Here is a 25,036-nt window from a genome sequence, read left to right as displayed (position 1 = left end):
TAAACTGAATACCTAACATTTGTTCTTTAAAGGTCATTTCACTGACTTTTCGCTTTTGAAAGCATTATTGAATAAACACACTATACGTAACCCATTTCACAAAGAAGCAGAAACATTGCGAAAGATGCAATGATCCTAATAAGAGGAATTCATAGATCACTGAATAAGAACAAGAGAGTTGTTCAGGTAAATACTCAAGTTGCAAACATATATAGGAGAGTACCTTTTCACTCTTTCCCTCCATCCCTCAAATACAATGTTGCATAACCACTACAGCAGAGGTACTTTCTTCTCATGCAATGACCAGAAATATGTACTGGATCAGGCAACTAATGGTGTATGAATTGGTGAGTCCTGTTTCTTTGTCCTTTTCTTAAAAGTACAAAGGCCTACACTGCTTAGACTTGAAGTGAGGAGGAAGTTCTTCACCGAGCGAGTCGTTTGTCTTTGGAATGGGCTGCCCAGGGAGGTGGTGGAGTCACCGTCCCTGGAGGTGTTCAAGAGGAGATTGGACGTGGCACTTGGTGCCATGGTCTAGTCATGAGGTCTACCGAGACAGGTTGGACTTGATGATCCTTGGGGTCTCTTCCAACCTTGGTTATACTGTGATACTGTGATACTGCGATACTGCTTCCACAGGACCAGTTCTGCAGTGAAGATATGGCAGTCCATTTTAACATGATACAGGCTTTGCATTATTCCTAGTTTGTGAGAACTGCCATTGTGAAATTCATATTATGTAACATTTAAAAAAAAAAAAAAAAACACACCCCACACTGTAGAATTCAGAGTGTTCTGAATGAAGCAAGAGGACAATGTAATTTGATGACAAGACATTAAACATATTATACCCTTTGATTTTAAAGCTATCTACCTTTTACTGTATTCCAACATAAATAATACAACAAAACACTGTTCCACTGCGGTTTGGTCTGGAGGGGTAGAGAGACTCTGTTCTTTTTTGAACATTCCCAAGTTGTGAAATTAAAGGTACTAATAAGGCTGAATATCAAAAGCGAGGCTATTTATTAGCAGAATGAAGTGATGAAATCGAAGAAAGGAGAGAGAGGAGAAAAATGGGGAGAGAGAGAGAGAGCAGGAAAGTAATTATATTACCACCCCTCACCAGCCCCAAGACGATTTGGGTCTGAGGAAAGGTGCTGCCACTTTGGCTTGGAGGAGATGTCATCCTTGTTGGCTTGTGCTGTCCTCCCTAGAGGAGGGGAGGGAGAGATCCCAAAGTCCAAGTCCAAGTCTTTCTATGAGCAGCCTCCAACATGTGGTGTCTTCAGTAAAGATGTCTTTTCTCCATGAATTCTTCTTTTCTTGTTACAGCAGGCAAAACATTCCCTTCAGCAGGCACAGAGGGAGGGTTCCCGGTCTGATGCTTCCAGGCTGCATGGTGATGTCTTTTCCTCTCTGTGTCTGTCTTTTTCTCTTCTCCTGAGCAGGCATTGCTCAGGTCTTTTATACAGTTTTCTAGTCACAGGGGTTTTAGGTATATGTCTAGGTATGGTCCCCAGGGAATCTTCTTGTGTATTCTTCGTATACTTACAGGGATCTTGTGGAGGAGGGGGGCCTCCTTCTTTTACCTGTCCATACACACAATACACATCAGGGGCTTATCATGCCAGATGGTGAATCCATTGTATCCTTTTCACCATCCTCCCTTTCCAGGGTAGCTGATGGGTAGAGATGACCTTATCTGTGCACATTCCAGAGAGTTGGTACCAGTGGCATCTGCTCATTACACATTTTTGGTTGCATATTTCCACCGTCCCCTGGTCTTCTGAGGCAACTTCAGTCTGGTGAGCAATCTTATCCTTTGTTGGGGCATTCCAGAGGGTCTTATCACCATCCCCTCCCTGGGCAGCTGTTGTCTGGGCAAGGAGGAAAGGTGATTTTATCTTTGTTGATTCACATCAAGAGAGACAAGATTTACTCTGTTACACACTGCAAAAAATGTTAAGAAAGTAAGACATGACGGACATGGAAATCATCATGGAAATCCACTTCATGGTTCAGTTTCTACTGAGTTCATCTGAATGACGGATGTCACAAAAGACAAGTGTCTGAGGATCCAGAAGACCAAGATACATGTGAAACCCAGCTCAGTAGTATAAAAACCACATCTAAATTTTCCAATATTGAATGAAACTACTCTTGAACATAATAAAATATGCATTGGATAGCTAACTTCACACCAAATTTTCTCTATCTTCCTTAATCCTAGGTAAGAAGAATGAAGGACAGGCCTCCCAGTAAGATTTGGCACATCCAAATTTGGGTACTAGGGTATTCTTTAAAATCCAAGTGTACAGCAGAACAGGTAGCTATTCAGTATGCCTGTTTCTATCCACAGTATACCCCCTTGAAAAAAACAAAAGCAAATTGAGAACTTGATCAGCTACAAGAAATGCTAAAACTATGATGCTTCTCTGCATATGGACCTTTACGTACATAATGTCTTGGTTCTGTGTTGCAATGGAAGTAAGTGTTCACTCTGCAGGGGCTGAACCTTAATATTCTGCTAATTGGCCTTCTCCGCTTCTGCAAACCATACACATTAGTACTTAAATTAAAGTTTATCAGAGTGGATAAATTTTACACAGCAGTGATCTGAGTGTAAAACTACTGCAGATGTGTGACTAGATGACATGTGAGTTTGGTAGCAGATGCACCCAATAAATCTTGAACAGTGTAGGTTGGGGAACAAAGAGATCTGAGACTGGATTAAGGAGGCCTACCAGAAAATAGCCTTTGAAGTTTTCTCGTCTTCAAATTCACTAGAAAGATGCACAAAGAGAAGAGTATTTTTAGCTCTTGCACAGCAATTTGCCTTAGCTCCTACTTTCTCATTGTCAACATAGCCACTATTTGGATACAGGATTTAAACATTGATGGTAGTTTAAACAATATTTATTTTCATATTACAGTAAGATAAACTTAGTGCAGAATATTCCAGTTATAGGGAAAAGCAGTTGGCTTTTTCCACAGTTTGCCAGTCAGACTTAGCTTGGGTTTATGTTAACTACTTATTAATCGCAATTTTTACAAATTGGTTGTTTCAAAGTGTTTTGAGTAGCAGAATGTACTAATGTATTTATCACTGGAGTCTCAATATGATCTTGAGAAAGCAAAGAGTTATTGTATGCTGAATGTGAGAAGCAACTTATTTAATCCTTCACTTAAAGCAGTTGGGAAGCCAAATAATTGTATTCTGTGTGAGCTGTATCAGGCTATGTAACTACACTTAACATACACAGAAGCATCTCATTTTCAGGATGAAGGACACAGACTTGAGGTGGCCTGTGGAGATGCAATTCTCTCACCAGTGTCAGTAATTACAAAGTACTCTCCTTATGTGATTGAATGCAAATAGTCTTGCAAAGAACAAGAGGACCATGATAATTATAGGAATAACTTCCAAGCAGAACACTGAATGAAAAGAGACATTGGAGCAGTGTCCTAAAAGAGTGAGAAAGAGGCATTTTCAGAAAGCCATAAAGGAAGCAAAAGACACATTAAGATACTTCAAATCTTTCTTTGTCCACATCTGCATAAGAGCATTAATTAATGACAAGAGCCCTGGGTTTAAAAATTGTAGGCTTGGCTTCCAGTGTTATAGAACAGACAGTTAGATGGTTTTGGAACTAGTTACAAAATAGAGTCCAAAGAGTGGTGATCAATGGTGCTAAGTGCAGCTGAGGACCTGTAACTAGTGGAGTCCCCCAGGGATCAGTGCTAGGTCCAGTCCTGTTCATCATATTCATCAATGACATTGATGAGGGGAGAGTGACAGTGTCTGCCCAGCAAGTTTGCTGATATCATACAGGGAGGCTTGGCTGATACACCTGAAGGCTGTGCAGCCATTCAGCAAGACTTGGACAGACTGGAGAGCTGAGCAAAGAGGAACCTAATGAGGTTCAACAAGGATAAGTGCAGAGTCCTGCATCTGGGAAGGAATAATAACCTGCACCAGTACAGGTTAGGAGGTGATCTGCTAGAGAGCAGCCCCGTGGAGAAAGGCCTGGGTGTCCTGGTGGATAACAAGTTATCCATGGGACAGCAATGTGCCCTTGTGCCAAGAAGGACAATGGGATCCTAGGGTGCATTAAGAGGAGTGTGTCCAGTAGAAGGAAAGAGTTTCTCCTCCCCCTCTACTCTGCCCTGGTGAGACCTCATCTGGAATATTGCATCTAGTTTTGGGCTCCCCAGTTCAAGAGGGACATGGGAGAAGACTGAGAGGGGATTTAGTAAATGTTTATAAATATCTGAGGTCTGGGGGTCAAGAGGGAGGGGACAGATTCTTAGCTGGACCCTGTGACAGGACAAGGGGCAACAGATATAAACTACAGAACAGGAGGTTCCACCTTAACATGAGGAGAAAATTCTTCACTGTGAGGGTCATGAAGCACTGGAACAGGCTTTCCAGAGAGGTTGTGGAGTCTCCTTCTCTGGAGATTTTCAAGACCCATCTGGATGCATTCATGTGCAACCTGTACTAAATTCCATGGTCCTGCTCTGGCAGGGGGGTTGGACTCAATGATTTCTGGAGGTCCCTTCTAACATCCTATGATCCTGCAACCCCATTCTGTCCACCTAGCTGGCTTTGCATTTAATTTTCCCACCAAATAATTTTGTGCCCACTTAGAGAATACTTTGTAAGCTAGAAGTTGCAACCAAAGCTCTACAATTATAGCAAATAAAATCCTGTCATGCAAATGTCATGAAACTGAAATTTTCAGATTTGTCATTTAGGTAGCTCCCAACTGTAAGTTCCCTGAGTTTGCTCTTTGCCCTGTTTCATGTTTGTTTGTTTGTCTGGTTGTTTTTAAAACCTGCATCTCAAATTTTACTGTCAATGTGCTTTTCTTGAAAAAAAAGTTAATCTGGACATAACTCAGATCAACTTATCTGCCACTGAACAAAAGCTCACCTGCACATACTATTTCTACAGAATAGCTTTCACAGGCACCTCACAACTGTGGTGAGACTATGCTCTAGTCTTCTTGGTACAGACTGCTGCAACAGTCAAAGGCTGGTGCCATTACAAGTTATTCCCCCATGGATGAACAGTTCATAAGAGAACATTTCAAGCCAACATTTACTCTTGACTGGCAGATATATGGTTTACGTATAATTTATCATAATTCAGCATGGCTACCACCAGGACATTCAAAACCCTTTAACTCAAATATCTCCTTCTTTTGGTATGAAAGGATGAGTCAGGATGCTGCTATATTTATACTGAATTGTTTACTACATTTTATTTCTAGGGGTCAGTCCCTACGAGCAACTGTGAGTGCTAGCAACTGTTCAATGTAGCCAGGGTTAAGTAAAGCTGAGTTCTGGGGCCTGCTGCTGCTGAGAAAAGAACGTTCATTTTCCATGCTGCACACTAGGAGAAAGGCGCTGCCATGATAGATTGCTCATGGCTTCATAAGGCAGAGGGGTAAAAAACCAAAAAACAAAAAAGCTGAAGGTTTGTCTTTGACAAGCAGGAGCAGGAAGAATGCATAACCCAGAAAAGCCAAGTAAGTCACACCACTGTTGACTATCTTCCTGAGGGATTTTTATGTCCATTTTTTCATTTTTCAGATGATAAGAGAAAACACTGTCTTAAAAAACAAACAAACAAACAAACAAACACTTCAGTTATGCTATACCTCCCTTTTAGAACATTGAAGACCTTGAAAACAAATAGAGGTAGAATCTATGGAAAGTAAAAATACTTTCTTACATCTTAGAAATAAGCAGATTTTCCACAGGTACCATACTAATCACATGAACTTCCTCAGTGGTTTCACTTTTCATTTGTTACATGCTCAGAGACAGACTGTGCTTTCAGTTAATCTCAGCTGACAGACACTAATTGAATAATTTACCAGCATGTAAATACACTTTTATTCTTTGATAATCCATGATTTGGGTATGGGGGAGGATAAAGCACCAGGCAAGTATCAGTTTGATGGTGTCCAAACCTTAACATACCTACACAGCATCTGACTTCACACTTAACAGAGCCACTACTATGATCAAGATTCACAACCACATCCCAGACTGTCATCCCTCAGGACTGCATTGCTGCTTGACATCACAAACTCAAGACAAATGATTGCACCCCTGAAAATTACAACTTCACAGGGCTCCTCTAGTTTGGGTCCCACCCCCTATCTAGGGAGACTCACCAGTAGGATCACACTCAGCTGACCAGGGCTTTACAAAGTCAGAGTATGAAATCTGTCAAGAATTGAGGTAGCCCACTTTCTCTGGGCCTACATCTCCACTGCTGGGCTGTCCTCATGGGGTAAAGACTTTCCAAATCAGGTCTTCATCTCTCAAAGACTTTAAAATCATTGTCATGGTCCTTGTGAGAAACACAGCTGACCACTGGCTCCAGAAAGCAAAGGCAGATACTCAAGTTCCAGTCCAAGCAGGTCTGTCATTTCACAAGAGTGTTCAGGCTTCAGGTATGGAAGTGTTTCTACTGGGAGACATATGGCCCCACAGGCAGAAACTGAGCTCTGTTTTCATTTCAGTTCAAAGATTCACAGACTGCAGCAGGTTGGAGGGACTCTTTATGGGTCATCCTGTCCAACCACCCCACAGCCAGCATGGACATCTCCAGCTGGATCAGGCTGACCAGGGCTACATCAAGACTGATCTCAAATGTCTCCAGGGATGTGGCCTCAACCACATTCCTGGGCAACCTCTTCCAGTGTTTTACCACTTTCATTATAAACAACTTCTCTTTATGTCCAACCCAAATCTACTTTCCTCCACTATAAAACCATTGCAACTCATCCTATCACTACAAGCCTTTCTAAACAGTCCTTGCCCAGACTTCCTGTAGGGCTACTTCAGATATTGAAAGGTAGCTATAATATCTCCCTGGAACATTCTATTCTCCAGGCTGAACAGCCCCAATACTTTCAGCCTGTCTTTGTAGGAGAGGTGCTGCAGCCCTCTGATCATGTTCATGGCCCTCCTGTGGACCTGCTTCCACATCCTTGTGTTGGAGGCTCCAGAGCTGGATGCAGTACTCCAGGTGAGGTCTCACTGCAGCTGAGTGTCTGAATCACCTCTTTCAATCTGCTGGCCATGCTTCTTTTGATGCAGCCTAGGATGTGATTTGCCTTCTGGCTTGCAAGTGTGCTTTGTTGGCTCATGTCAAGCTTCCCATCCACCAGTACCCCCAAATCCTTTTCTGCAGGGCTGCTCACAAGTTGTTTGGTTGGGAGTGGGCACAGCTTGAGCTACACAGTCATCAGCTGGCCCCAGTCACTGCACTCTGCTGTGCCCTGCCATGACAGACAACTTCACCTGTAACTGGCATGACTGGAAGAAACCCCATGTTTTCCAGCTACGAGCCTGTCTGTCTCTATGGGACATGCTTCCTCAACCCCACAGTGGGGATCTGCAGCTGGGGTGACATCACCATGCTTGAGTTGGTCAGGGTGATCCCACAACGAAGGCTGACAGTGAGATGATGTGTAACGGTTTGGGACATCAGAGCTGAACACATCATGGTGGGTTCCCTGCTTCACCTCCCCTTTTATCAGCAGCTCAGATCTGTGGCTGCCAAATCACCCAGCCAGCCATTGTCAGACTGTTAACTTTACTTTGGAGTGTTATAATTAGGTAAATAAAAAATGGTAATTAAATCAACATTACGTAATGTGTTTCTGATTTGTAATCTCATTTAAATTAATTAACTGACTCAGCCCTTGTTTAGTTTTCAAACTGCCCTAGTTAAGAAGTAGAGCTCTGGGAGTAAATCCAGTTCTTATGCAGTTGAAAGACATTCAAGGACCTAGAAGCACTTACCAGAATCAAAATAGCAATAAGCACAGTCAGCTATTCAGCTTTATGTCCCATGCACAGATTTATCTTTTTAATTTAAATTCCCTTGTTTATGTAAAATAAATCACAACACTTATTTATTCAAAATATTTCTTATACAATTTATAAATACCATATGGTGCTCAGTATGAAAGCAGAACAACTTTCCCCAGCTGTGTGGTAAGTTGCACATGGAAGACATACATACTACATATATACATATATATGTGTGTGTGTCTATATGTACATATGTATATGTATGCACAAATGTGCATGAACAAACACATAACGTTAAAAAAAGGTTATATTTTTTATGGCCTGAAGCAAATGTTTCCCATTCTTCTTAGCTAAGCTCTTTTTTGACATGCACATTAAGAAGAGCTTTACATAGGTATCTTTCTATACGTCAATTAATATGAAATAATGACATTTCCTTCTAAAACTTTCATAGAAAGAGATGAGGTATGAGATTATCCATCTGGAATGGATATCTGTGTATATTAGCTACAGTCAGAAACAGTTTTTGAAAACCAAAAAATATTTGACATTTAGGTATTTTATCACAAAGAGCTTTTATTATAGCTTCCTCCAAAAGGCGGAACACAGTGAAAGACCCAGGTACAGAGCCTTGCACTGGGCCTTGAACCTCATGAGCTTCACCTCGGCCCATTTCTCCAGCTTGTCCAGGTCTCTCTGGTTGACAGCTCACCCCTCTGGCATATTGACCACACCACACAGCTTGGTGTCATCTGCAAACTTGCTTAGGGTGCACTTGATCCCGCTATAGATATCACTGACGAAGATATTAAACAGCACTGGTCCCAGAACTGACTCCTCAGGAACACCATTTGTCTCTCATCTCCATTTAGACACCAAGCCTTTGACCACTACCTTCTGGATGTGACCATCCAGACAATTCCTTATCCACCAAACAGTCCATCCATTGAATCCTTATCTCTCCAACTAAGATAGAAGGATGTTATAGGGGACCTTGTCAAAGGCCTCGCAGAATTCCAGAGAGGTGACATCCATTGCCCTTCCCTTGTCCTCTGATGTATTCACTCCATTATAGAAAGCAAAGTCATTCAATCATTTTGAATCACCTTCTTGTTCTCCATGTGCCTTATCAGAGCTTTGACAATAATCTGTTCCATGATCTTCCCAGATACAGTAGTGAGGATGACAGGTTGATAGTTCCCAGGGTCCTCCTTTCTTCTCTTTTTAAAAATGGGTGTGATGTTTCCCTTTTTCCTGTCACCAGGGACTTGTCCTGACTGCCAGCACTTTTAAAACATCACGGAGAATGGCTTGGCAAATAAATCAGCAAATTCCCTCAGGACTCCGGGATGCAGCTCATCAGGTCCCATTGACTTGAGTATGTTCATATTCCTCAGGTGGTCATGAACCTTGTCTTCTTCACTTACAGTGGGAGGGAGTTTGTCCCCCTTCTTGTTCTTATGGTCTTTCAACTTGAGAGGTTTGAGTAAAGAGGCTGCCAGTGAAGGCAAACGTTAAGATCTACAGCCTTCTCCCCCTCTGTTTTTACTAACTCACCATGTTCTTTAACTTTGTTTTCTGGTTCACGTATCTGTAGAAGTCCTTCTTGTTATTCTTTGCATCCCTTGCCAGGTTTCAGCTCCAGCTACACCCTGGCCTTCCTGACCTCATCTTTACACAACCCGGCAGCATCCCTACACTCTCCTCAAGACATCTGTCCCTGCTTGAACTGCCCCTGCAGTTCCTTCTTGCCTTTCAGTTTGACCAGCAGGTCTCAACTCAGCTGTACTGGTTTCTTCCCTTCCTTGCCTGATTTCTTACACTCTATCCATTTCTTGATGCAACGGACAACACCTCCTTCCGTCTTTCCCTTCCTGTGTCTTCTGAACAGCTCATAGCCATCAACAGCCACACTCCTGTCATAGGATTCATCCCACCAAATTTCAGTAATGGTCACTATATCACAGCTTTCCAGCAGCACAGAAGATTCCAGCTGCCCATTTATTGCCCATGCTGCATGTGTTTGTGTAGAGGCACTTCAGCTGGGCTGTTGGCTGTATCACCTTCTTAGACACTCTTTAATTCCCTTAAGGTGTTTCACAGATGTTTCCTTGTAGGCTCCTACTACCTCAAGAGTCCCTGGCTTGTCTTCTCAAGACATTGACTGTGCTGTAGTGTCCCCAGAATGCCTCAGGACAACAGATTGAAGGCCCTTACTCACACCTCTAACCCTGGTGTGCTCTTTTATTACACAGCTTGTCATAGAGAAGTATGATACTGTTATCCCCTCTTGATCAGCCTTGCAATTTCCTGAGCAAAGGCCCTCTTCTCCCTTTGAGTAAGGTGCTACCCATTAGATGACAGCAAGCCTGGTGCCATGTAGGCCATCCCCTTAACAAAAAAAAACATTAAAAATTGTGGTGGTAGTGCCAGCCATGAAGCCATATACTAATAGACTGGATCTGTCTATTCCTTTCATTGTCACTGCCAGCAACTGGAAGGAGATAAATTACATCATATGCTGTGAAAGACAAAGGTTAACCCTCACCTTTGTGCAATGTGTATTACAAAGAACAGTGGAGATTCTCATTTCGTGGAAGCCAATATGGATCTTATCACTGACTGCCATGCAGTCAGGATTTCATTTTCTATTGTATTTTAGGGTAGTAAAGTAAAAAGAGTTTAGGGAGATAAAGTACACATTTCTACTATGCAAGGTGGTATTTTTTGACATGAGATAATGATGACATGACTATGACCAAAAAATGAGATTTGTTCAATATAAGTCTCAGCCAAAGGTTATTAAAATCAATAGACATTTTCTCCATTGAGCTTTAGATAAGGCACTTCATGGTAAATTACAGTTTAAAAGTACAAAAGTACTGTTCAATGACTACTTTAGGATAAGACTGCATTTTTAATTTGAAGTGCATTGCTTCATCTCCTATAACAAACAGTAATAAAATCTTCAGTCCTTTGGAAAGTTACAATCATAGGCCACTAAGTAATGTGCAAGAACTGGATGAGAAAAATTCCATTGTCTTTTCAAACCAGTGGTTCATAAATTGGAATTACATGTGTGCTCACAGCCACCACATTTATTTTCCAGCATATGCAAGTCATTAATAAATAAAGAGAAAAGATAACGTATACAGTATTGAAGCAACAGTGGTCAGACATAAAAGATTCTGGTCAATGCACTGATTTTCTGTCTCCCTTCAGCTTTTACATTAGACAAAAATTAGAAGTGTCTAATCATAGGACATGCCACAGGACAACTTAAAATGTAAACCTGACTAAACCATAGAAATGGATGACTGACCCAGTTTTGGGTTCGGGCAGAGATGTTCTGCAAAAAACCTGATTTTCTTTATAAACCATGTAATCAAGTGAAAAAAAAGGGGTTGGCGGGGGGGGAAGGGTTCTGTTTTAAACCTTGTCTTTCAAATTTGAAACACCACCATATAAAAGAACATTTCCCCAATTTTCCTATCTTGCTACTAGAAACAGTAATGCTGCTACAGTCATCATGGCCAAAAACTATCAAAAAGAAAATTTAAATCCTATCTGATCATGTTCATTTGTTCCTTCCCAATCTATTTCTGTCATTTTGTGGCTTGTATCACATGGGATCATCTCTTTTGTAATTCTTTAACTTATCCTGCGTATTACATATCAGCATGTTTTGCAGTTCTGCTAATTTTTAATGTATTAGCATCATCTACATAGGTGAAACTCCCTGACATGAGTACAATACCAACTGCAGTTCTGCAATCAAAATTTTAAAATACGCTTGTTGATTAAGTGTACAGCAAAGGCTGATTTTTCTCTTTTTATTTCAATGTGTTCACTAAAGCTGGCTTTAGTAGCTATTTTATACTCAGAAAAAAAGGACAATACTTTTTACCCAAAAAAGCAGACACATAGGTTCAAATTACAATATTTTTATTTTTATTGTTTACTAGGTTTCTTTTTTTTTTCAGTATAAATTGAGTATTAAGTAAAAAATAAAACAACAATCCAACTCAAAGTTCCTAGCCTATCTGTTAACTTACCAGTGCCTTGAACACTGTGTAACCATTCAGAATTTCTTATTTTCACAGTATCACAGTATCACCAAGGTTGGAAGAGACCTCGAGGATCACCGAGTCCAACCTGTCTCCACAGACCTCACGACTAGACCATGGCACCAAGTGCCACGTCCAATCTCCTCTTAAACACCTCCAGGGCCGGTGACACCACCACCTCCCTGGGCAGCCCATTCCAATGACAAACAACTTGCTCGGTGAAGAACTTTCTCTTCACCTCAAGTCTAAACCTCCCCTGGCGCAGCTTGAGACTGTGTCCCCTGTTTTGTCACAGCATCTGATTTGATGCTGCAATCAATATCTGACTGTATCTACAGCTATAGGAAAACAAGGCTTTGGAGTTAAAAAACCTTGTGCAAGTTTCCTGAAAATACAAATGAAACTCAAGTTTCACTTTGTGGCAGAGAGCAAAACAGGTTATACCTCTCAACAGCTCAAAGACTTAGCAAATGAGAATGGGTACTCTTATTAGACATTCAGTATATCAACCCTAACTTCAGGAATTACATCCTTACTAAAGGCCCTTTTTAACTCCAAAAAATAACCTTCAGCTGGCTAAAAAGCACTTGACATGGGCAGGCAATGTGAGCCGGCAGCTCAAAAAAGTCAACCATATCCTGGGGCGCATCAAAAGAAGCATGGCCAGAAGGCTGAAGGAGGTGATTCTGTCACTCCTGTGAGACCTCACTTGGAGTACTGTGTCCAGTTCTGGAGCCCTCACCACAAGAAGGTCTTGCTGAAAAGGATCTAGAATAGGGCCACAAAGATGATCAGAGGTCTGGAGCACCTCTCCTGTGAGGACAGGCTGAGAGATTTGGGTCTCTTCAACCTGAAGAAGAGACCTTACAGTGGCTTTCCAGTACCTCATTGAAGCTTAGAGAAAAGCTGGAGAGCCTGTGTTGATAGGACAAGGGTAGATTCAGCTTAGACATTGGAAGAAGTTCTTTATTATGAGGGTGGTGAGGGACTGGAACAGGCTGCCCAGAGCTGGACGTCTCATCCCTGGAAGAGTTTAAGACCAGGATGAGGCTTTGAGCAACCTGGTTTAGTGGGAGGTGTCCCGGTACATGGCAGGGTGATTCAAAACAGATGATCTTTAAGGTCACTTCTAATTCAAGCTATTCTATTATTCCATAACATTTAAACCAAACAATCCTTTCCATATTAATAAGTTTGTATATTCATGTACTTGTGCATGGGTGTGTACAGAAATAATAAATGTGTATAGCTTCAAGATCATCTTAGTTACAGCCCCACATCTGGGACTTTGCAGAGGGGAAAGTCTAATGAGCTAAATATGTTAACTCTCTTGTGCATTAGTGAAAGAACAGAAATAAATATGAACACAGCACCTTTACAACAACATTCATTACAGAAATATTTCAGCTTCTTCTACCAACTTTATAGCTAAATCTTGCAATGTAATACATGTGCTGTCCTTCTTCCAGGAACAATAGTAATAATTTTACCCCTTGTGCACCACAGAGCAGGTTCAAGATTCAGTTTACTGTCTTCTTACATATAGTCAAGCACTTGTGACAGTTGTGTGGAAAAATGGGTTATGCTCACTTGACCTGGAGAAGTTACGTGAGACACAATATGCCGCACACGAGTTTGGGTGTATGCACTGTAATTACAGCAGACCCACTTATAGCTAATTTCAAGCAGATGACAATACTTTAAAGAAAATCTGCAAACTTCTCAGATTTTACCTTACGTTCTTCCCTCCTGCCTGCCCCTCCCTGCCCGCCAAAAATACACATACACCTCATGTGCTTATCAAAAAACATTCTTACATCTCCCTTTCTAGCCAGCCTCCTTTCAGTGTGGTTGCTGCCAACACTTCAGAGCAGTGTAAAGTCAATCTGTCTGTGCTGCTTGAGCAACTTAATGTGAATATGGAACAGTGTGCAATGCCAAGACTAGATTTCATTCAAATCAACCTATCTTTCAGTAGTTCAGGTTTCTACGCAGTAGCTAAAATTTGCATTGAAATTCAAATAAGACCAATTGGCTCGTTAGACAATAATTTTGACTCTCATGAACAGTTACAGCAAGCAAATATCCAAAGCCCCAAGCAGTTTTTCAAGTGATGCTGTACATCTGAATAACAAACAGTATCCCTTTAATGCCTGCTTAGAAGTGAAACATGAACAATAGAGGCATTTTAGGACAGCCGTTTGGTATCAGTAACAGCAAGAACATGAGAAAATCCAGTTCTCTCATGAAATTCACCTTAGCCTAGGGCTGTGTTTCCCCACCCAGTGGGTGTAACTGACAGGCTTGTCAGCCTGCCCCAAGCTTTCCCAAACGCTCTCCAACCTGAAGCTGTCCCATAGCAATGTATGCCTTTCACACACATTTCTGTTCACTGGCACCAATGCATTTCCACAAGTGAGATGAAAACAGGGATGAGTGACCTGTCTGCAGCAGAATGAGGAAATGTCAGGGCTTGTAACAGAGTGCTCCACCTGCAGAAAAGCAACCACTGGAAACCAAGAATATGCCAGCACATTTCTTGGCCAATTTTTCCAAAGCATTAGTCTTCTTACATACACAATCAAGTTCATGTAACACAGTTAAAACATGTTCCATATCAAGCCAGTGTGTCTGCTGTAAGTTTAAAGACCTCTGTCCCCCCAAGAAACACCAGCATTAGCATGTGCCCCCTTTCTTCTATTTCGATCAAATGAACAATCACATCACTTATGTATGCAGATCTTCTGGTAACAGTGTATTCAGGAGATGCAAACAGCACATGAAGACAGTTTGCCACAACAGAAAGAATAAAACTAAAGCTTTATACAAAGTTTAGTTTGTAAGTTACCACAATTTGTTAGCCAATATGTCTGTGTACATAGGAACCAGTTCAGAAAATGTGGATCTAGAAAGACTGTCAACCTTGCAAACCTACACTGGTTCCCATACACAGATTAGCTCAGTTAAAGCAAGTTTATGTATCCTTGAACAGTTTTCACCTATACCACTTCAAACTATATGCCACAGCCTAATATTAAGTTCATATAGATTACAGGCAACAGCATGAGGATCTCTCAACAAAGGCATGTGTCAGCACCAAAATGATAGTTGCCCTTCTAAATTTATTAGCCCCGGCCCATTTTAATAATCAACGGATGCCAAAAATGTAGTCAGTATGTTGTGGCATTAAAACAAAAAAAAAAAAAAAAGACAGACAAAAAGGGAAAGAAAGAAAGTAAGAAAGAAAGAAAGTAATAAATAAAGTAAGAAAGAAAGAAATAAAGAAAGAAAGAAAGAAATAAATAAAGAAAGAAAGAAAGAAAGAAAGAAAGAAAGAAATAAAGAAGGAAAGAAAGAAGGAAAGAAAGAAGGAAAGAAAGAAGGAAAGAAAGAAGGAAAGAAAGAAGGAAAGAAGGAAGGAAAGAAGGAAAGAAGGAAGGAAAGAAAGGAAAGAAGAAAGACTAGATTTAAAATCATGTTATTAAATAACATTTATTAATCAGTGAGGCACTAAAAAGAAGTGCAGTGATTATGGGGCAGAAAAAGGTAAATTCTTTGCACCATGTATTTCCGTGAGACTAGTAGAGGAGAACCACAATAAACTGACATGTCTTGACTACGTGTGTGGCTTTGTGTGAGTGGGGTTAGAAGTGGCTGTCCATAAGCACTGTTTGACTCCACACTGTTCTTCCACTAATTACATTGGCAGTCCTTTTACACAAGGTCCAGGTCTTCAGGAATAATATTGTATATGAAACTGTTAAAGATTTACTTTAAGATAACTTGAAACCACCTGTAAGAATGAACAAGACATCAAAAACCAAATTGTTTATTCTATCTTCTCTCTGCAGTTTCTCTACTTTCCTTTTGCCTTCATCACATGCTGGGGAATAATGTTCAATCCTGCAACCTTCCCAGCATCCAGGAAAATACTTAAACTAAAACCACTAAGAACTGTACAGATTTCTTGCTCATCTGAATAACACATGAACAATCAAATGTTGCTTATTATGAAGGAGCCTATGGCTAGATGATCTCTTATTTCTCTTATTCATTGCTCCTCTTTTTAAAAATCACCCTCTCTTTAAAGGTGTGTGAGGTGGAAGAGATGCTGAGATGATGAATAAAGTGAATAGTCTCCTTTGAAGACTGACTGAAATACAAAGCTATGCTTTGCAGACCAGGTTTTGATGAATCATCTGAACAGAAGGCTTTCCTTAAAACGACACAATTTTACAACTCATGGGCAATAGTTATGCTGCATTTATGGCAACTATCATCAGCCTTAGTTTAGTCAAAACTCAGGAGATTAAGGCATTAGGTGAATATCATAGTCATAAGAAATGTTACAGAAATTAAGGTGGTAGCTGTATTTTCCTGCTTTATCTTCATACGGTGGAGAAAGGTTGAACCAAAATCAGGCAAACAATTTTTGTCTGGGGAAATGCTGTATAAAACTGTTCAAGAGTTTTTTGTGTTGGTCAAGTTTAGGTTCTGAACAGCTATATGTGGCAGTTTTGGGCTGTGCCTTGAAAATTTTCCACAGATCTTGAACAGAAAGTAGTAGAATGTAAATAAATCACTATTGGGTGTAAAAAGGAAAATAATGATAAGTTCTAAATAATCCCATTGGACAGATATCAACCATAAAAGTAACATCTGTAAACTAACTTTCTCTCTTTTTGGCTTCCTTGCTCTAGCAGATACTAGCTCTGGCTTTTGCTGGCTTTGCTGACCTTGGCTGCATTCTTTGTTGTGGTTAAGTAACTAACAGCAACTCTCTGCTCTTTCTCTTGCCCCACGTGCACAGGGGGAGGGAAGGGAGCAGGGAGTGGGGTAGCAATTAGTAGCCCCCTGCTTTGTCCAGGGGGGTTCTTCTGTTGTTTATAAATTGTAGATATATGTAAATATTGTATATTTTGTACATATTCATTACATTCCATATTTTAGATTGTAGTTTTGCTTGCAAATACAGCTTCATTTGCTTTCAATTGAGCTGGTCTGGCAATTTTATGTTGGAGGGGAGGAAAAATTTTTCAACCCACCACACTATGTATTTATTATTGTAAGTTCCTGGTTATAAATTTGACTTTAATTTTCTTAGTAATTACCACACAGTGACATAGTTTCAGATCCATAGTTTCAGAAACAACTGCAAAGTAGTACTGAACTCCAAAGGAACTTTACTCCCAAATGCAGTAAAACTGCCAAACTAAGTGAAAAGAAACTGGGCAAGGGAGGAGATACAAACAGGTTATTTAGAACTTCACATTTTACTGAGCTTCACTCAGAATTCCTTTGAAAATGTTCACTGCCTCCTCAAGCAGTTTGCAAGAAGTCCATAGACTTCTATGGCCAAAAATGTCTCTGTATTTCTTCTCAGCTACGTGCTCTGTACTTTCAATTTACATGAATGCAGAAGAATAGAAATCAAATACAAATGTTGGCACAGGTGATTTCAAACCATAGTCATTTGACCTTTCTGTATAAGCTTCTGGCATCTGTGACTTGGCAGACAGAGTGAAGGCCAAGCCAGGACACAGAGGAAGACAGGAAGCAGAAAGCTGGCCTGTCCCTTGGCATTCATCATTGCAACAGGGTGAAAAACCACATCGTTGCCAAACCAGAAACAGTGGGGGAAGCCCAGATAGTTGGCAAGTCACATACAACTGCATTGTACATTCTAAACACTAAATGCTTGATAAAATTAAGTGCTACACCAGAGCCTTGTCTATTTAAACTGTCTTCTGCTGTGCAGAGGACCATTTCATCTGTCTTTGTTTATGTTTCATAAAGATCTGACACAGCATTGTTACTTCCATCTAGGCTCTTGCAGGTTGGAAGCTTACCACTACTCTATGCACGTAAGCTTTCAGCATTTTTCTAAAAATCCTCTAAGATAATGCCAGACCATGGATTGTCAAAGGTGAGTGATCATCTCATTATAGGCGCAGTATGCATTTCTCACTTCTCCATTTCAGACCGTTGATTTTTGGGGCCAGGCTTCATTTTCACACTCCTGTGGACAAATCAAGGAGAGAATAAGGATCTCACTCATGAAATCCTTTGCCACCAAACTGAATTTTTATTGCTCTTGAAAAGGCTAAAAATCTATTAAAATGTTTCATTTTACTCCTAAAAGCACTGTTACTCTGTTGTACTTTAATCAGAACAACAATGCTGAATAACTGCCCTCATTACAGGAACAGCACTTAAGAAAAACTGCTAGATAATTCCAATGTATCAGCACTACTGATTTTTTGACTGATTGGTAGAAAGAGTAAGGCATAATTAATTAAAACTAATTCATCAGTTGAGGAGGGGGTTGGTCTCTTCTCTCAAGCAACCAGCACCAGAACAAGAAGACACAGTCTCACGCTGCGCCAGGGGAAGTTTAGGCTTGAGGTGAGGAGAAAGTTCTTCACTGAGAGAGTCATTCACCGTTGGAATGTGCTGCCCAGAGAGCTGGTGGAGTCACCATGCCTGGAGGTGTTCAAGAGCAGATTGGACATGGCACTTGGTGCCATGGTTTAGTAGTCATAAGGTCTTGGGTGACAGGTTGGACTCGATGATCTTTGAGGTCTCTTCCAACCTTGGTGATTCTATATTTAAATCTATATTTATTCTATACTTTCTACAATAGGAATCTAAGAAAATGTCTTGAAGTCATGAGGTACAGGAATTGATTCTGAATTCCTGAAATAATCAGTTGTGTGGGATCCCATCCACAAACTATATTCCTTCTCTCACAGCCAACCTTTGTAATGCAACAGAATAGAAAGGCAGAACTATCCTTACTTGATCCTAGCTTATGATTTTAGTGCTTCAACATTTGTTTTTTCTGACTTTCTTCAGTTATTCAACATAGCTCAGTTATTATGCTTTAGTAGTTAATAGCCTAATGACATTCATTTGATGTCGACTATAAAAAAGTAAATACAATTTTTCTTAAAACAGAATTCACTCAGAATTTAATTCATTCTAATGGAGATTAGGAATGCGCAAATCAATTAGAAGAAGCTCTTGTTTTTCTGGCCTTTCAATCGTATTTAGAATAAAATTTTCTGGAATTCATTTATAAATAGAAGTAGTTAATTTTACTCACTTGCTTTTGAGCCATAACATGCACATTTGAATACCTCCTGGTAAATTCTGACTTCAGCAATGTTCACAAACATTGTCATTTTCACCTGCTTCTGTTTCTTTCCTTCACTCATATGAAGTTTAATATAAAAATCACTCACCCAGTTCCCAGTAAATTTCTGAATGTCAGCTGAAAACTCATGTGGAGGTACTTAGGTACCCTTTACCAGTCATGAACCTGGCCCCACACAGATTCAAATGAAAGCTGAATACTTTGTGTAGCACGGACTATCATCTAGTGGACTGTGGGACAATCATCAGCATCTGCTGCTGCTACTGCACAATTATTGACAACAATGAATGGCTTGGCATGAAAATGCAGTATCTTGAATGTCAGTCCAAGTTTCATGACTAAAGTCTCAACATACTTTTAAAAAAAAATTTTCAAAATACAATCTTTCCTATTCTGCAACTTGTCCAGATTGAACTGACCTTTTGACTCCCAAAGCCTTTTATCCATGGAGAATATATTAATTTTATTACTATGCTCAGTCTGTTTTGCCCAGCCCTTGAACATGGAGTCCTCAATACCAGTGATAGTCCCTTTGATGAAATGCAAAGCCTCACAGGATCAAGTAGCTCCTGACAGCAAAAAAAGACTCAACATTTTGGTCTTTCAAACTCACACTTAAGCTATTCATTCCCACAAAATATAAAAGGAACTAAAGAGAGTTACTTTAATGTATTTGATAGCAAGTCGAGAGATGTTATCTAATATGTATTCTTATATGATAAAATATTAACCAGTTTCATAAAACAAATTATTTCATTATAAAATACTGAAACCTCCAGTATTTTGAAGTTTGCAGGAAAAGATCTTCCGCTGCTTTTGCCATTGAAGGCTGAATATTCCTTGTGATTGGAAATTATTTTTCTAGAAGAACAATTACCACAGCTATCACACAATTACTGCAATTAGATTTGTGAGAACTGCTGGTCAGAGATGTCCCTGTAGCACCATCCTACAATGGCAAGACCATTTGTCTTTTCTAAAGATTACTAGTACAAATGTCCTTTTGTAGCTCTTTTAAGTGATTTATTTTATTTCTATTAATATCCTGTTACTTGCTTTGGAAGAAACCAAAGGAGACAGACCCCAATTAATACATACTTTTGAAGCAAAGGGTTTTAGTGAAGCCAGAGCTAAGGCACTTTAAAACAGGAATTGCAACTTGCCTTTAAGACGACCTAACATTTTCAATGTGCCTTACTAAATGGACAGAAAGCCCCCACAATACTTCAAATCTGTGTTTCATAAACTGTATTCTAAGAGAAGCAGCAATAAAGTTTACTGCAGACCTAAAGTATCTGCATAAAACCAGTTAATTGAAAAGTGGGTGGAGAAGGTTGCCAAATTAAATGTTTACATTAGCACAGCTGTATTGTAAAAACATTCTGCCCGCTGTGCTTTGTAATTGTAAGATATTTCTGGACTATGTATCTCTGCAAAGTTTATCTCTACTGCCAAGAGTGTTTTGGCACAGTGTGTCTGCAATTTTTGGCAGCCAAAGAATTCTCAGCACAGGCAGTATCTAAAATGGCTGCCAAACAGTTACCCTGAAATGTCGTCAACCTAGTGCCGTCCTATGTACAGCAAAAGCCAAAGCTGATTTTAAAACTGTCTGATTGTTTTAAATGAGGCAAAGAGCTGGGTTTCCAGACAAGCGTGAGACCTGGCACCAAGGGCTGGCCACACCAGGCTCATAAGAACACCATGTACAAGGGAAGGCATAGGGACTGCTCTGAGTATCCTGTAACTGGGAAAAAAAAGGAGTAGGGGTTTCCTGAAAGGAAGCTTAACTTTATTGTTTTAAATTATGCATAAATCATCATAGGCTTCCCCTGTGCCAGGAGCACATAAGCTGGGACCTTTGTAAAGCTCAGCTATTCTGCAGCTGGTCACAGGGCACCAGTGAAATCCCAGATGCTTGATACCTCCTTCACACTGATTGTATCTACTCTCTTTTGAACAAAATCTCTCTTCCAAGCAACCAGCCAAATGCACAAAAACCTTTCACACATCTCAAAGCTCTGCTATGCCATCCTCTTTGTATTTGATTTGAGAGGGACATCCTCACCAAGCTATCCCACCCTTGGCCAGAAACTAGTAAACCTGAGCTGTTCCATCCTGAGACTGAATAATAAAGACAAGGAGGGTATCCTTTCACCATGTTCTTTGTTAAAGGCAGATTCTTTGTTCCTGCTTACTGCATTGTAATCCTAACTGACCATGACAGAAGCAGAGGCATTTCAAGTCCTTGCTGAGACCATTACATGCTTACTGCTTACTTCAGTTTCTCCAGAGTCCCAGGTAAGCATAGTGGTTTGGCTAATGGCAGATGACCATGAGTATATCACATTTTCACTAAATTTCCTTTTAAAAATGTAATTCTACATGTATTTTATCATCACTTGGAATTTGAAAGGAAACTAGGAAGTGTCCACACCAGAAGAAAATAGTGGATACAAAGCTTGTCTTGTGGGTTCTCACCCTACTTGCTATCCTAATGCTCCCTATAAACTATTATTATATAATAATATCTGAACAGGAGCCTTTATGAAAACATTAGTCAACTGATCCATGAACTGCTTATTATCTATAGCCACACTGCTGCATCGAATCAAGCCCAGTCAATTATTTATATAACTTCTATTTAATTTCTAATCCTTTCTACTCTCTTGAGCAGAGTAGAAACCTTTGTCCCTGTAAATACAAAGGACATTCACTGTCATAGTTCTGTCCACTCAACAGGCTTCTGAAATAAGTGACTTTCACCCTCTGTTTAATTAGTAATTGGGGTCAAAGTCACACAGCTATGTAACACTGCCATTCTTGTAAAGTTCCAGTGAGCTAAGGTGAAGGTTCCAAAGAACATGGGGGCTGCATGGGCATGCAATTTCAATTGGCCTCTATGCTATTAATATTTAACTAGTACACCTTTAAACTGGTCCCTGACAGAGGAAGAATAAGAAAAAATCTACCGTGGTTAATCTGTTGTATATAAAGCATTATCCTCATAAAATTATGTAATTTTCTCTATCATATCTGCTACCTACAGCTTTTGTAGATGAAGCTTCATTATGAAAATGACTACCATGCCTCTCTTCTTTCTCTGAAATGCACATGTGTATTTTAAAATATATACCTACCAGTTCTCCGTTTCTCCTCCTCACTGGGTTAACATGGCACTTTCAGTTACAACATTGGAGAAATACAGGCCATTTTCCCCTACGGCAGCACCAAGTACTCATTTTACAGGGAATCCCAAAACTTTTCCTTTTTACCTTTTTTTTAAACCTATTAAAAGTGCTAAAGAATACATTTCTATTCATTTATTAAAGAAAAAAAACCACTTACAACAACAACAACAACAAAACCCCCACAACACCCAAACATGTAAGAATAGCTTTCCCAGGCTCAAATTCCACTTAATCTGTCCATTTTATCCGGTCACTTTGTGTGACTGATTTGATGTCAGGCCAGCAATCTGGAATAATGATTAGTAAAAATTTGCATGTAACTCAGCACTTCCATGCTGTAAGCAGTAGGAGTATGAGATACCATCCCTAGTCATCAGGTTCTGATGCTTTTGCCAGTAGGTTTGCTAAATAAAACACTTTAACACTTCTGGATTTCAAATGACTGTGGAATTCTATTTACCATATTAAAAATTAATATGATATTCAATTTGTAATTTTAATGCTGCAGGAAATATCCTCCTATTTAGCAGTTCCATCTGTGTATTAAGACAGGCTCTTACCAACTGGTTCATGCTTTCACTGGCATTGGCACTTGAGTTTCTGTCATATTCAAAGGAAAGAAGAATGAAGGCATAATTTATTATTTTTAAAAATTATTTATAATTACTTCCATGTTCTCTTCTTTTTGCCATGAATTTAAAGGACAGGAAAAATCAAAGGGTCTGTTCTATCAGGAACATCAGTATAGATGTTTCAGCTTTTGAGAAGTGTTGTAAGTCACACTTCTAACAGCTAGGTCTAAAATCCATAAAAATCTATCAGAAGAAACACTGAAATGTGTGCTTGATTTTGAAAAAAGAAGAGGTTACAAATTATCACAAGTTAATTCTGCTTCCTGCACCAACATATTATTTGTTTATTCTGCACATCTATATATCTTGAATGTATCTTGTCTAAAGTATTCAAAAGCTGTATGCCAAAAAAAAAAAAAAAGTTGCATAGATAGATACTTGAAAGTCAAGACATCACAATCCGTGCTGGCAATATGACTTTTTCTTAGCCATATGCAATCCTTTTTCATATTCTGCATCAAATGAGGCTAATGTCTTAAAATATTCATGCACTGAAGGTTTTAGTAACATTAGGAAGAAGTTGAAATCAGGCTGTAGTGATACCTATGCAGCAGCACCTGTGCACATATATATGTGTTTTAAAAAAAAAAAACAAAAACAAAAACAAAAGAAACCTTCAAATCTTCATTTTTTTAAATACAGTCATTATTAGCATAAGTATGTCTCCCATTTTGATGCTGGAGCATGAACAGAATAGGTCAATGCGACCGGTGAGGAGTCTTCAACACAAGTCATATGAGGAGTGGCTGAAGGAACTGTGGCTGTTCAGCACAGAGGGCAGAACCCTGAGGGAAGCCTGGAGCCCTGAGAGACTTCATCACTCTCTACAACTTCCGGAAAGGAAGCTGCAGCAAGGTGGGGGCCAGCCTCTTCTCTCAGGGGAGAAATGAAAGAATGAAAGGAAATGGCCTTAAATAGCACCAAGGCAGGTTTAGATTGGCTGTTGGGAAAAAATTCTTCACCAAAAGGTACTAAAACAAGCTGCCTGAGGAAGCGGTGGAGTCACCATCCCTGAGGGGGTTTAGAAGATGTTCTGGATGTGGTGCATAGGCACGCGGTCTAACAATTGTGTACAGGGAGATGTTAGGCTGCAGTCGGACCAAACGAGCTTAAGGTCTTTTTCAACCAGGTGATTCTATGATTTTCTTTGGAAAATGTACTCCTGACTGAAAACTTCAACTGGTGATGACCTGAATGAAGCACCTGCTTGGGAGCTTTGCTCACAAACTACAAATGCCCATGGCTGTCTTAGTTGCATTAGGCCTCTCAATGCTAGGCACTCTTTCAGGTTTTGTGTAGACCATCAGAGACTAAAGAAAGGAGAGATCTAAGCCAAACTAACACAGGATTCTGAAACACTATTCCTAGGAAAATAAACCTAAAATAATCACTGCAGCACTTTTCACTAGGGGACATTTCTCCAGCAAATGCTAGTTTTTCTATCTCCAGGTATTCTTCCCAGGAAAACAGTGTAATAAAGCCACAATATCTTTGTATTTTTGTACCAAGAAAGAATGTACTCTATGAGCCTCCTTATGAATGCAAACCATTGTCATCTTTTCTGCTCAAATTATGTGCAAAACACAATTGCTTTCTGAGGCAGCAACCTTTAAAAATTTTATGTCCAAATGCGCAGTCTGAAAGCAGAATGGAAGTTTTTTATGCAAATCCAAGAGTCGTCAATGTGTGTCAATATAGTTAACTATTTAAACAGAGACATTTCTATTTAAACTTTCTCCTTTGCTACTAAGTCTTCATTCCATCATCTACTGAATTTTACTTCCACATTTCTTTCTCTATTTCTTACTGCTATTTTCATTAAAGCTGTGACTATTTTCCATCTTCCAGGATTTACCAGTTCCAGAGAAAAGTACACACTAACTGAAAATTGGGATGCTTCTTGGTGAACAATATCTGTAAGAGATCATTTTTAATAATTAACAGAAAAGTGAGGAAACTACCTTCTTTTTGAAGAGTTCACATCTTTATGCAAGGAATAGTCTCTGTTCTTGAACACAAGAAACTGTTGAGACTTTTATCTACTTTATCTACTCCATTGTCTGAGTGAATTCTGAGTTTTAAAAATGTAGAGCAAAAATTGTTGAGAAAAAATGTTTGCAAAATAACACTGAAATCGCGTCAGACATCCTG

At 39.7% G+C, this 25,036-nt stretch overlaps 1 protein-coding gene across 8 annotated transcripts in view; it reads right to left on the bottom strand.

Annotated features, from left to right (window-relative positions):
* NFIB (nuclear factor I B) overlaps positions 1-25,036 on the bottom strand; it is a 297,023-nt gene that overhangs the window by 89,811 nt on the left and 182,176 nt on the right. The gene's annotated exons all lie outside the window — the stretch shown is intronic.

The sequence above is a fragment of the Dryobates pubescens genome, chromosome Z, assembly GCF_014839835.1.
Source record: "Dryobates pubescens isolate bDryPub1 chromosome Z, bDryPub1.pri, whole genome shotgun sequence".
Lineage (NCBI taxonomy): Eukaryota > Metazoa > Chordata > Aves > Piciformes > Picidae > Dryobates > Dryobates pubescens.
This window is presented reverse-complemented; position numbering and strand designations above follow the sequence as displayed.